Consider the following 11,896-nt stretch of genomic DNA (forward strand, 5'->3'; position numbering starts at 1 on the left):
CCACTCTTTTATTTGTGATATCACTAGTTCTCAATACGAATAAAAACACATTGAAATATCTTGTCTTAAAAAGAGAAAAAAAACTTCCTAGCTCATATCACTTACCCCAACTACAGTCCTATCCTCTGTTAGAGTAAAGCTGCACCAAATATCTGCCTACATATGACCTTTCCTGACCACATTCCTATCCGATTCTGTCTTCATCAGTCTAGAAGTTTTTCTTGTCAGCATCACCAGTGACATATTAGGACATCCGATATTCAGTTCTTGGTATTTACTCTACTTAACTTTTCAGCAGAATATTTATGTACTTAATTTTTTCCTTTCTTCTTTAAATACTTTACATACCATGGTTTCTGGGACATAGCAATATCTCAGTTTTCTTTTTTCCTCATTTTTCTGTTTTGACCTACTAATAGATGTCTGAATAAACTTTGGAGAGATTTTCTATAGTTGACAACTTAAGCTTTAGAAAGGATGAGATTCTTTAATGATTCTGAGAACATTTAATGATTCTGAGGACATTAAAAGAGGCCTCTAGAAATAAGCTCAATCATAAAATGTAAGCAATTTGAAATATGGACTGAAAATTTGCATTAGATTTTAAAATTAAAAGAATAATTTGGGAGATCCTGATACAGAATAATGGTGGTTACAGAATTTAGCATGCCAAGGAAGAAAGTTCAATGGGTGTCTGTCTCATAGTTCCAAACATTAATGTGCATATGAATTACCGTAAGACGTAGTTAAAAAGAGATTTTGATATCAAGGATCTGGATGTGTCTCTAGAATGTACATTTCTGAGAAGTTCCCAGATGATGATGATGCTGTGCCTGTGGACCAACTCTGAGCAGCAAGAGTTAAGACCTCTTTTAGAAAGTTTTGTCATTAAAATCAAGTAGAGAGGAAGTCAGAGGGTCTTCAGAGACATATAATAAAATATAAACAATTTGAAATAATGACTGAAAATTTGCATTATATTTTAAAGAGAAGTGGGTGGAAGTTTTAAAAAGCAATATAGGGTGGAAAATGGAAAAGATGAAAATACATGAGGGTATAGGACAGAAAAGCAAGGGTGTATCACTCAAGCTTGCTGAGAGAACCAGTAGAATTTTTACGCATAAACAGAGGAGGTATATATTTACATGTAATAATATTTTTTAATTATTTAAAACATATATTTGTAAATTATTGGTATTATATTATGTAATATAATTATGTAATTAATACTATAATATGTAATAGTATGTTAAATTATGTATATTAAATATAAATATACATAAGTATATATACATTTAAAGAGATTTATTACCACAAATTAGCTTCATGTTTGTGGGGACACATTAGGCAAATTTTAAGTCTACAGAGCAAACTATAAGGAAGGTAGGAGGTAAACTCTCAGAAAGGAGTTATACTATAGTCCAGAGATAGAGTTTCCCCTTTTGCAAAACTTCAGTTCTGCTCTTACATCATTTCAAATGATTTGATTAGTCTCACTCAGACTATCCAGGATAATCTACTTTGCTTGTTGTTGTTCAGTCACTAAGCTGTGTCCGACTTTTTGCAACCCCATGAACTGCGGCACCAAGCCTCCCTGTCCTTCACTATCTCCTGGAGTTTGCTCAGACTCACATTCATTGTGTTGATGCCATCCTTAACATCAATTAATTATAAATGCTAATCATATATACAAAATAACTGCACAGCAATAACTAGATTTGTGTTGGAGTGCACACCTATTGGTTTTTATGTTTGTTTGTTTGTTTTTGCTTGTTTGTGACATAAATGAAAGTTATCTATTGAGCATAAAATATGTGAAAATGGAAAAAAAAACTTAAGGGAAAATATGTGTTTTATGTGTTGTTGTTCAATAGCTTAGTCATGGCCAACTCTGCAGCCCCATGGACTGCAGCATGCCAGGCTTCCCTGTCCTTCACCACCTCCTGGAGCTTGTTCAAACTCGTGCCTATTGAGACAGCGATGCCATCCAACCATCTCATCTTCTGCCGTCCCCTTCTCCTTTGCCTTTGATCTTTCCCAGCATCAGGGAAAGATTGGGTTGGTTCTTTGCATCAGGTGGACAAAGTATTGGAGCTTCAGCTTCAGCATCAGTCCTTCCAATGTATATTCAGGATTGATCTCCTTTAGGATTGACTGGTTTGATCTCCTTGCAGTCCAAGAGACTCTCAAGAGCCTTCAGACTTAAATTGAAGAAAGTAGGGAAATCCACTAGGCCATTCAGATATGACCTAAATCAAATCCCTTACACTTATACAGTGTTTTATGTATAGAATCCAATTTTTGAGATTAAAATCAATAGTTGGCAGATAATTCTCCAGTGTCATAGGAAAATAAGAAACACTAATTAGAAAGTTACTGTCCAATATCCCCCTGTTTTTAAATTTCCAAATCTTCCCTTTATCATGTTATTCATAAAAATACACTCTAGGATTGGTATTATCTGTATTTTCCTTGATCTCACATAAAGATATTTTAATTTTTAAAAGTAATTTGAACAAAATAAAATTCAGGTGGTTGGAAAAGATGATATATTAAACATTCTTCTAGGCTTTTTATTTTCCTCTTTTCTTTACAACAGAGATGCTTAAAAATCAACAGCATACAGTTCCAAATTTAGAATGTTATTAGTTTCTATTTGGAGCTGAAATGTTCAAATGACTAAACATTGATGTATAATCCCTTTATGTAGCAATATTGGTAATTATTTTGAATGCATTTTTATATGCCATAGTCTGCAAAACATGGCTTTCACTGGAAAATATTTATTCTTTATGTTATTTTTCTTTGCTAATGTAAAAACTCTAAAAGACTTTTAAAAAATTCAGTAATGTATTTTAAGAGACAAGTATGATCTACGTGTGTCCAAATCTTTACTTAAAAATGTTAATTTAATAATTTGTCAACTAGAAAGAAGACTATCCATTTAAATATCCTAGTTCACTTTGAAGATTTGCAAACTCAAGTAGATATACAAAATTCCTAAGATAAATAGAAATGTGAAGGCTTCCAATCCAAAAGTAAAGAACAACATAACCAAATTTCCATTAAAAAATAGTATCTGTGTTATAATTGTACAGAAGTCATGAAAATTATATGTGAAGTTAAAGTTTTGAGTTGCAGAGAGCTATGAAGAATTTGGTCATTTAGAAGTAGAGGTAAGGAATTTTTTTCTGCCTAAAATAAGGCAGAAAAATAAGTTATAATTTTAAGATAACTGTGTAGTTCTGAGCAATCTTTTTCTATCAAGTTGGTGTTGCATGCATGCTAAGTTGCTTCACTCATGTCCGACTCTTTGCAACCCTATGCTCACCAGGGTCCTCTGTCCATGAGATTCTCCAGGCAAGAATACTGGAGTGGGTTGCCATTTCTTCCTGCAGGAGATCTTCCCAACCCAGGTATCAAACCCAAGGCTCCTGCAGCTCCTGAACTGCAAGCAGGTCTTTACTGCTGAGCCACCAGGGAATCAAGTTGACATTCCTATATAATTCCTTCAACTTTGCAGGAGGCTTAAGAAAGTTACTCAAAAGGAAGGACCTCTGAAGACAAAGGATTGTCAGAGAAGTTTAAAACACTCAGAGAATATTAATCTTAAGTGCACTGAAAAGCAACACAGTAATGGGAAGAATTTTTGCTCCAAAGTCTGATTCAGCCTTTTCCAATGCTTATCCTAAGGGCCATTATATGCAGTAGTTCAGGTGTTACATGTAAAATAAAAATCTTCTTGCCTCAATATTTGGTGAAATGATGCCCACCCTCCCCACCCTCTGAAACACACGCGCATGCACACACACACACTCCTAACTGCACATAGGCAAAAGTGTGCTATGAACCTCCAAGTAAAAAACCTGACTAAAAATGTTTCTCAGAACCACCTGCCTTCTTGATTTTTTCCCAAGTTGATCTAGGCCTGGTTCTTTCTGGACTATCACAGAAAAAGAGTGTAACTACGGAAAACAAAGTAAACCAAAAATAAAATGAAGAAAGCTAAGCACACACAAAAAAGTGCTTTGGAATCTCATAATGATCTGAAAACTGAAGAATAAAGGAAACAGTAAAGGACTAAACTACAGAGCTTGGTATCTCCCTTAAGGAAGCTACTGTTGTTGGTTAGAAAGATCTGTAGGTATACAGGTGGAATGATTACAGCACAATATATTCTCTTCTGAGTCTACAAAAGTGCAGCAGCAGGTGTTGAGCCACTAGTGTCTGTCAAAACATGTAAAGTTCTTAAATGCTCTCTTTCAAATGAGAGACAGATATGTGTGTATATATTTAATATATTAAATCTATGACTCTAAGGCTATAATTCTTGTTTAATTAGCATTGTCATGTATTCATATATCCCATATTTTATAATTTACTCATTTTAATTTATCCTTAATTAGAAGACCATTTCAAATACATTACTAAAACTCTAGAAATATTTTTAACATTTAATATTTTAACTTCAAATAAATTCTCATTGTTTAGTTATTTTTATTTGGATTTGTATTGATACCTCACAGTAATCATACTTATTAATTCCTTTAAGCCTAATAACATGTAACAAACAGGTGAATAGCTAGTGAATAAATTTCAAATATTTTGAACAATTCCTGAAGAATTTCCATAGCTTTCTGAAATATAATAATAGAGGATTATTATGTGGAACTGCTCAGTGAGATATACTTGGTTGTGTACACCGTCTGAATATAATTTAAAAGTAGTTTCAGAATTTTAACCAGAATTAGCCTCCATACCTCTCCTCTCACCAAGCCCTCCTTCCCTGCCTCTGTACACTATTAATTTTCTATTGCTTCCTAACAAATTATTAATATCACTAACATAGCACCCCAAAATAATACCTGCTTGTTATCTTGTGGTTTTTGTATATTAGAAGCCAAAGCACAACTGAACAGAGTTCTTTGTATCAGGTTTTACAAACTTGAAATCAAATTGCCAACTGACCTCCATTTTTGGTGCCCAGGGTCCTTTCTTAAGATCATGTCGTTGTTGACAGAATTCATTCCTTGCTGCTATAAAACTGAGGCCCCGTTTTTTTCTTTTTGGCTCTTATTCGGAGACTGATCTGATCCTGTTTGTTGCTCCCCACAGCAGCTTGCCAGGAGGCCCCCTCCTTAGCCCCTCACACTTCCCATTTCTGACTTTTCTAACCTTTTTTAAAAAACATACCTGATTAGGTCAGGTATCCTCAGACAATCTTCCCTTTGATTAATTCAAAGTTGACTGATTAGAATCTGATCAAGCAAATGATAGCCCATTTATTTATTACACCAGGGGACCAGAGCCTTAGGAGCTGTCTTAGACAATATTTTTCACAGTAGAAGCATCTTTGCTATTTTGTTTGAACCTGCATCACTGGGATGTTTGTGCCATTATGTACTACAAGTTTGAGGTAATATTAACTTGAGCAACAATTGGGGCTGGTGTAAAGAAGTGAAATAGTCATATTAAAATAATTGTTTTGATCACATTAAATTGTTAATTTCTTCTGAAGTGCTGATTTGTATAAACTCTCAAAAACATCATAAGATGAATGTATTTAAAGCAGAGCCATTACCTGTGTTTCTTTGAAATGTCTTAATATTTCTCACAAGTGATTGCTTTAAAAATCACCATTTTAATTATATTATAACAATCAGTATAATAGCAAAGAATGCTCTTAACCTTTACAACATTAAATGTTGATGTTTTCACCTATAATATATTCTGCTCTTCTTAAAGGGATACTAAAGACAATTTGATATTCTTTTGTAAATTCATACTATGGTAAAAAGCAATAATTGTCTTTTTAAGGATATTTTTCCTTTTATCTTAAAAGGTTATGACAAATGAGTTGGATTCCCTCATTACACCCTTCTCTGTTTCTAGAGAATTTTTTATGTGAAAACAGATGGCATTTGGCAAGCAAATGCCTGAAACTTGACGTGCTCATCAGAAGTTCTCTTAGAAATATTTCTGTGCAGAGGGAAAGTCATTTGTTCTCAACAGTTTTTCCACCACAAGATCATGTTAGTCAGCAAATTGTACACAAAGGGTACTAATGAGGTTAACAACAAGAATGTTTACAAACTTCCCTCTAAGGAATATGTCTAGAAAAAGAAAGGCACAGTGTACCTGAACTTTCGAAAGACTGAAAGGAGAATTTGTTGCCAGGTTTTGAATTGCATGCAATTATTTTAAAATAGTGGATGTGGTGGCCAAGGAGATCAAACCAGTCAATCGTAAAGGAAAATCAATCCTGAATATTCATTGGAAGGACTGGTGCTGAAGCTGAAGTTCCAATACTTTGGCCACCTGATGTGAAGAGCTAACTCCTCATTAGAAAAGACCCTGATGCTAGGAAAGATTGAAGGCAAGGGGGAAGGGATGACAGAAGATGAGATGGTCAGATGGCATCAGTGGACATGGGTTTGAGCAAACTCTGGGAGATGGTGAAGGTCAGGGAAGCTGGGCATGCTGCAGTCCATGGGGTCACAAAGAGTAGGATGTGGCTGCACAACAACATTTTAAAGTAATCCATTTGTTTCTATTTCTTCTTTTCCTTTAAATCCATATACTTTCAGTTTTACCCTCTAGAATTGTTATTTACCCTCAATTAATTTTGCAAAATCAGCACTGACCCAAAGTGACATTTAATGAAAATGAAAATACTCATAAGAATTTTATGTTAGCCCATATCTAAGTCAGTCAATATAGGTCTGTTCTCTAAATACAAAGTATGTTGATGAGAAAAATAGTTCTAAAGAGTATATTAATTCTGATATTTGATACTAGCACAAAAATGTTATAAAACAAACTGAAGAGTAATGATAATTTTAATATCTTCACAGCACTCAATTTACATAGGTTACTACTAGGAATAATTTAAATAATTCTCTAGGTCCTTTTCAAATTCAGAGAGTCAATCAATGTCAGTTATAGTACAATTTCAGTGATTCATATTTAAACACATTTTTGCACCTCCAAACAAAACTGCATCTTTTAAAAAACAGATCATTTCTTTGACCAGATATTCATTAATATTATTGATGTTGAAAATATGAGAGAAACAGAAAATTATTTAATCATAATAATACTTTAATTCTAATCAGTTAATATCCTTAATGACTTGCTTTTCCATAATTATTTATTTAAGAAAAATTGTAGAAGTAAAGTGAAGTCGCTCAGTCGTGTCTGACTCTTTGTGACCCCGTGGACTGTAGCACACCAGGCTCCTCTGTCCATGGGATTCTCCAGGTAAGAATACTGGAGTGGGTTGCCATTTCCTTCTCCAGGGGATCTTCCCAACCCAGGGATCGAACCCAGGTCTCCTGCATTGCAGGCAGATGCTTTAACCTCTGAGCCACCAGGGAAGGTGGTAGAAGTAACATTAAAACAGTTCATATATGATATTATACATGTTTCAATGCCATTCTCCCAAATCATCCCACCCTCTCCCTCTCCCACAGAGTCCAAAAGACTGTTCTATACATCAGTGTCTCTTTTGCTGTCTTGTATACAGGGTTATTGTTACCATCCTTCTAAATTCCACATATATGCGTTAGTATACTGTATTGGCGGAGAAGGCAATGGCACCCCACTCCAGTACTCTTGACTGGAAAATCCCATGGATGGAAGAACCTGGAAGGCTACAGTCCATGGGGTCACTGAGGGTCAGACATGACTGAGCGACTTCCCTTTAACTTTTCACTTTCATGCATTGGAGAGGGAAATGGCAACCCACTCCAGTGTTCTTGCCTGGAGAATCCCAGGGATGTGGGGGCCTGGTGGGCTGCCGTCTATGGGGTTGCACAGAGTTGGACATGACTGAAGTGACTCAGCAGCAGCAGCAGCAGCATACTGTATTGGTGTTTTTCTTTCTGGCTTACTTCACTCTGTATAATAGGCTCCAGTTTCATCCATCTCATTAGAACTGATTCAAATGTATTCTTTTTAATGGCTGAATAATACTCCATTGTGTATATGTACCACCGCTTTCTTATCCATTCATCTGCTGATGGACATCTAGGTTGCTTCCATGTCCTGGCTATTATAAACAGTGCTTGGAATGAACATTGGGGTACACGTGTCTCTTTCAATTCTGGTTTCCTCAGTGTGTATGCCCAGCAGTGGGATTGCTGGATCATAAGGCGGTTCTTTTTTTTTTTTTTTTTGATAGACTATTTTATTTTATTTTTTTTTCAATTTTAATTAAAAAAAATTATACATGTGTTCCCCATCCTGGGAATCTCCACACTGTTCTCCATAGTGGCTGTACTAGTTTGCATTCCCACCAATAGTGTAAGAGGGTTCCCTTTTCTCCACATCCTCTCCAGCATTTATTGCTTGTAGACTTTTGGATCGCAGCCATTCTGACCGGCGTGAAATGGTACCTCATAGTAGTTTTGATTTGCATTTCTCTGATAATGAGTGATTTTGAGCATCTTTTCATGTGTTTGTTAGCCATCTGTATGTCTTCTTTGGAGAAATGTCTATTTAGTTCTTTGGCCATTTCTTGATTGGGTCATTTATTTTTATGGAATTGAACTGTAAAGTTAAAAAATAAAATAAAAAAAAGTTCAAATCTGATATTCCAAGAATAGTTACATAAATGTGTATCTTTCTCTATATATCTCATATAATTAATCTTGTGTTAGTTGTGTAGTTGTGATCCTTTTATACTGATTGAATGGTGAGTCAAAGATAAAACAATATTTAAGATCCATCTTACACTTTTAGAAATGTTATCTATGTCATATGACATCAATATTACTTGTAAAATTTCTAGCACCAGGGACTTGATATCTTTAAGTCAAACTTGTAGAATTTACTATTATTTTTTGAGAGAATATTTTTGTTCCTGTTCTCAGCTAATGATATGCACTTGATATCATTAAGTTTCTACATGGCAAGCCAAGAGAGATTGTTAAATAAATCCAGTCTTTATCATACTCTGAGCACATAACACCTGACATGGACTGGTAAGGACTGAATACTTCCTGAATGTAAATTGCTTCTAAATGTATAAAAGTGTGTTTTTTGTTTTTTTTTTCTGGATGAAGAACTTTTCCTTTCCAGACTTTGGCTAACCAGGCTTCTGTTATCATGTACTTTTTCAGATAGGGTATAAAAATCATAATTCAAACTTCTAACAATATCTGGAGACTGAAATATTCAAAGTTAAGAATTTAAATATTGACTTATGCAAAGTCTATTTTATTGGAAATGTAAGTAAATATTTGAAAAATAAGCTTATTTTAAGTAGAAAGTCTGTAAAATTCTGCTATCATTAATAACAGATACTATTTATGTAACATTTACTCTCTGCAGCCTCTACATATTTAACACATATTCACTCAAGAATTCTTCAGACATCTATGAAATAAATACTATGATATATTTGTCTTATAGGTGAAGGGTTTGAGACACAAAGAGGTGAAGTATCACTAATTCAGATAAAAGCAAAGCTAGATTTTCACTCAAACTATAGGGTCTTAGTGTCATAAGAATTGTCATTGTTTATCATCATCATCATCATTATTCTAGAGTAAGACAGCAAAAGAAAGACCTAAAGTCTCTAACAGGAAGGGATTTTTTTTCCTCTCAAATGTAGGTTGCTTCCTAATAAAGGTATCAAAAATCAAGGACAGTTTTGCAGATCTGTTGCTTTTACCATCAATCAGAGCAGGATCTAGTTTAGGCAATGTAATTTATCATTACGTCTTTTTAAAAGTCCACTGATACAACAAAAATAAACATCTTTTCTTTTTCCTTTAGAGAATTGCATAACTCTTGTACAACAGTTGCTTGAGGAACACATAAGTCTTCAAGTCCCTTTGAATGTTACAAGACACTTCATCAGATTGCTCCAGCGCCTTCTCACCATACACTTTCGTATATGCGTTGATCTCCAGGTCCGTTAACTACTTAATAACTTTCAAATGTGCAAACACATTCTTTTGCTCCTCAAATTTATGTGAGATGGTAACTGTTCTTGGGAAGGTTCTTCTAACATTTCTGTGTTTTAAAACTTTTCTATAATGTATGAGATCATAGAGGTGCCCTCTGTCTCTGACTTGATAGTGCCATTTTTTTATATGGCATTACAATTAAGTGATATTTATTGTGTCATTAACCTAGTCTGGGTCCTGGAGGTAAAGTTAAAAGAAATAAACCCGTTTCTTAAAGAAACTTAAAATTTAACAGGACAAATAAGGAAGTAGGCAGACCAGTTCAGATTAAATGAATACTCCAGTTAAGTTGGCATTTATAGGATTCACATGGCAATGGATCCATTTAGCTGTCAAAGATTGATTAGCAATTCAGTAAGGCCAACTAACTCCTTTTACTCAGACTGCTATTCTGGTGTCATGATATAATTTTCTCTTATGTACATCAATCAGTCCCCTAATTAAATCTGACCTTTTACTTAGTCTTAAAAATATAAGAAGCTAATGTACCGACCTAATAACAATAGAGTTAGACCAACTTACTCAGTAGTCATGGGCCAGATGCACAGGTAAAGTCAAGTCATTTAACTTGGTACCTGTCAAAGATAAGATGATACTTTGTTATTTCTCAAATTATGCAGGACCTGAGTGGGGAAGAGGGATAATATTTATTAGGGTTCCTAAAAAGTCCTAAAACTAAAGCAAGAGAAATAAAGATGAGTTGATTGTTTTTGCTGATAAATTTTAGAAGCATATGTGTGGATAGGCTTTTAATGAGGTTGGCCATTTGACTCTGAAATGTAGACTTCTATAGGATAATGAGGCATATTCACCTTGAAAAGTGTAGAAATCAGGTTGATTGCATTTTTACAATTGAATTGAGGCATCGGAAATAAATTTTAAACCTTAGAGTACCTAGCATATTGACCTTGGTCTTATCCATAGCTGACTTATTGTTTTACAGAGGATTAGCAACATCAGTTATCACCTGGACTTCTCAATTTGGGCTGCAATTAGAGTCACCTGGGGGTATATCATACCCAATTCTTAAGGGTAGGGCCCAGGTATATGCAGTGGCCTAAAACTCAGGAGGTGATTCCAAGGTGCAGACAAGGTTGGGAACCTTTAGGCAAAGATGAGGACCTCTGGGATTTACAAAGTTTGGCAGTCTCAGCAGCATCAGAGATGGCTGTGTGTGGGCAGCAGAGGCAAGAAGTATACATGAAAGCCAGAAAAGCATATCAGTTACAAGCTGTTAGGTTCTAAGAGCAATAGACTCTATGTTTGCCATCCTTTGCAAAGGCACATGTTGAAATCCTAATCCCCACCAGGCTCCTCTGTCCACGGAATTTTCCAGGCAAGAATACTGGAGTGTGTTGCCATTTCCTTCTCCCTTAACACTGTGATGATCTTTGGAGTTGGAGACCTTGGGAGGCAATTAGCTCACAAAGGCGGAACCCACTTGAATGGGATTGAAAGTGAAAGTGAAGTCTCTCAGTCCTGTCCGACTCTTTGCTACCCCATGGACTGTAGCCTACCAGGCTTCTCCCTCCATGGGATTCTCCAGGCAAGAGTACTGGAATGGGTTGCCATTTTCCTTCTCCAGGGGATCTTCCCGACCCAGGGATCGAACCCAGGTTTCCCACATTCCAGGCAGATGCTTTAACCTCTGAGGCACTAGGGACTCCAAGAAGGGTCCAGTGAGCTGACTTGCTCTCTTTTCTACTTTGAGGGATTTGTGGAGACATCAGCAGTCTGCAATCTGGAATGGGGCTCTCAGCAGAACCTGACCATGCTAATCTCAGATTTTCAGCCTCCTGAATTGTAAGAAATACATTCATATTGTTTATATCCAGTTTACTGTATTTTGTTGTAGCCCAACTGAGACAGTTAGATAGGGACTGCTGGGGCATATATTTATTACAGGCAGCATAGCCAGAGGC

The sequence above is a fragment of the Bos indicus x Bos taurus genome, chromosome 6 (assembly GCF_003369695.1).
Source record: "Bos indicus x Bos taurus breed Angus x Brahman F1 hybrid chromosome 6, Bos_hybrid_MaternalHap_v2.0, whole genome shotgun sequence".
Classification (NCBI taxonomy): Eukaryota; Metazoa; Chordata; class Mammalia; order Artiodactyla; family Bovidae; genus Bos; species Bos indicus x Bos taurus.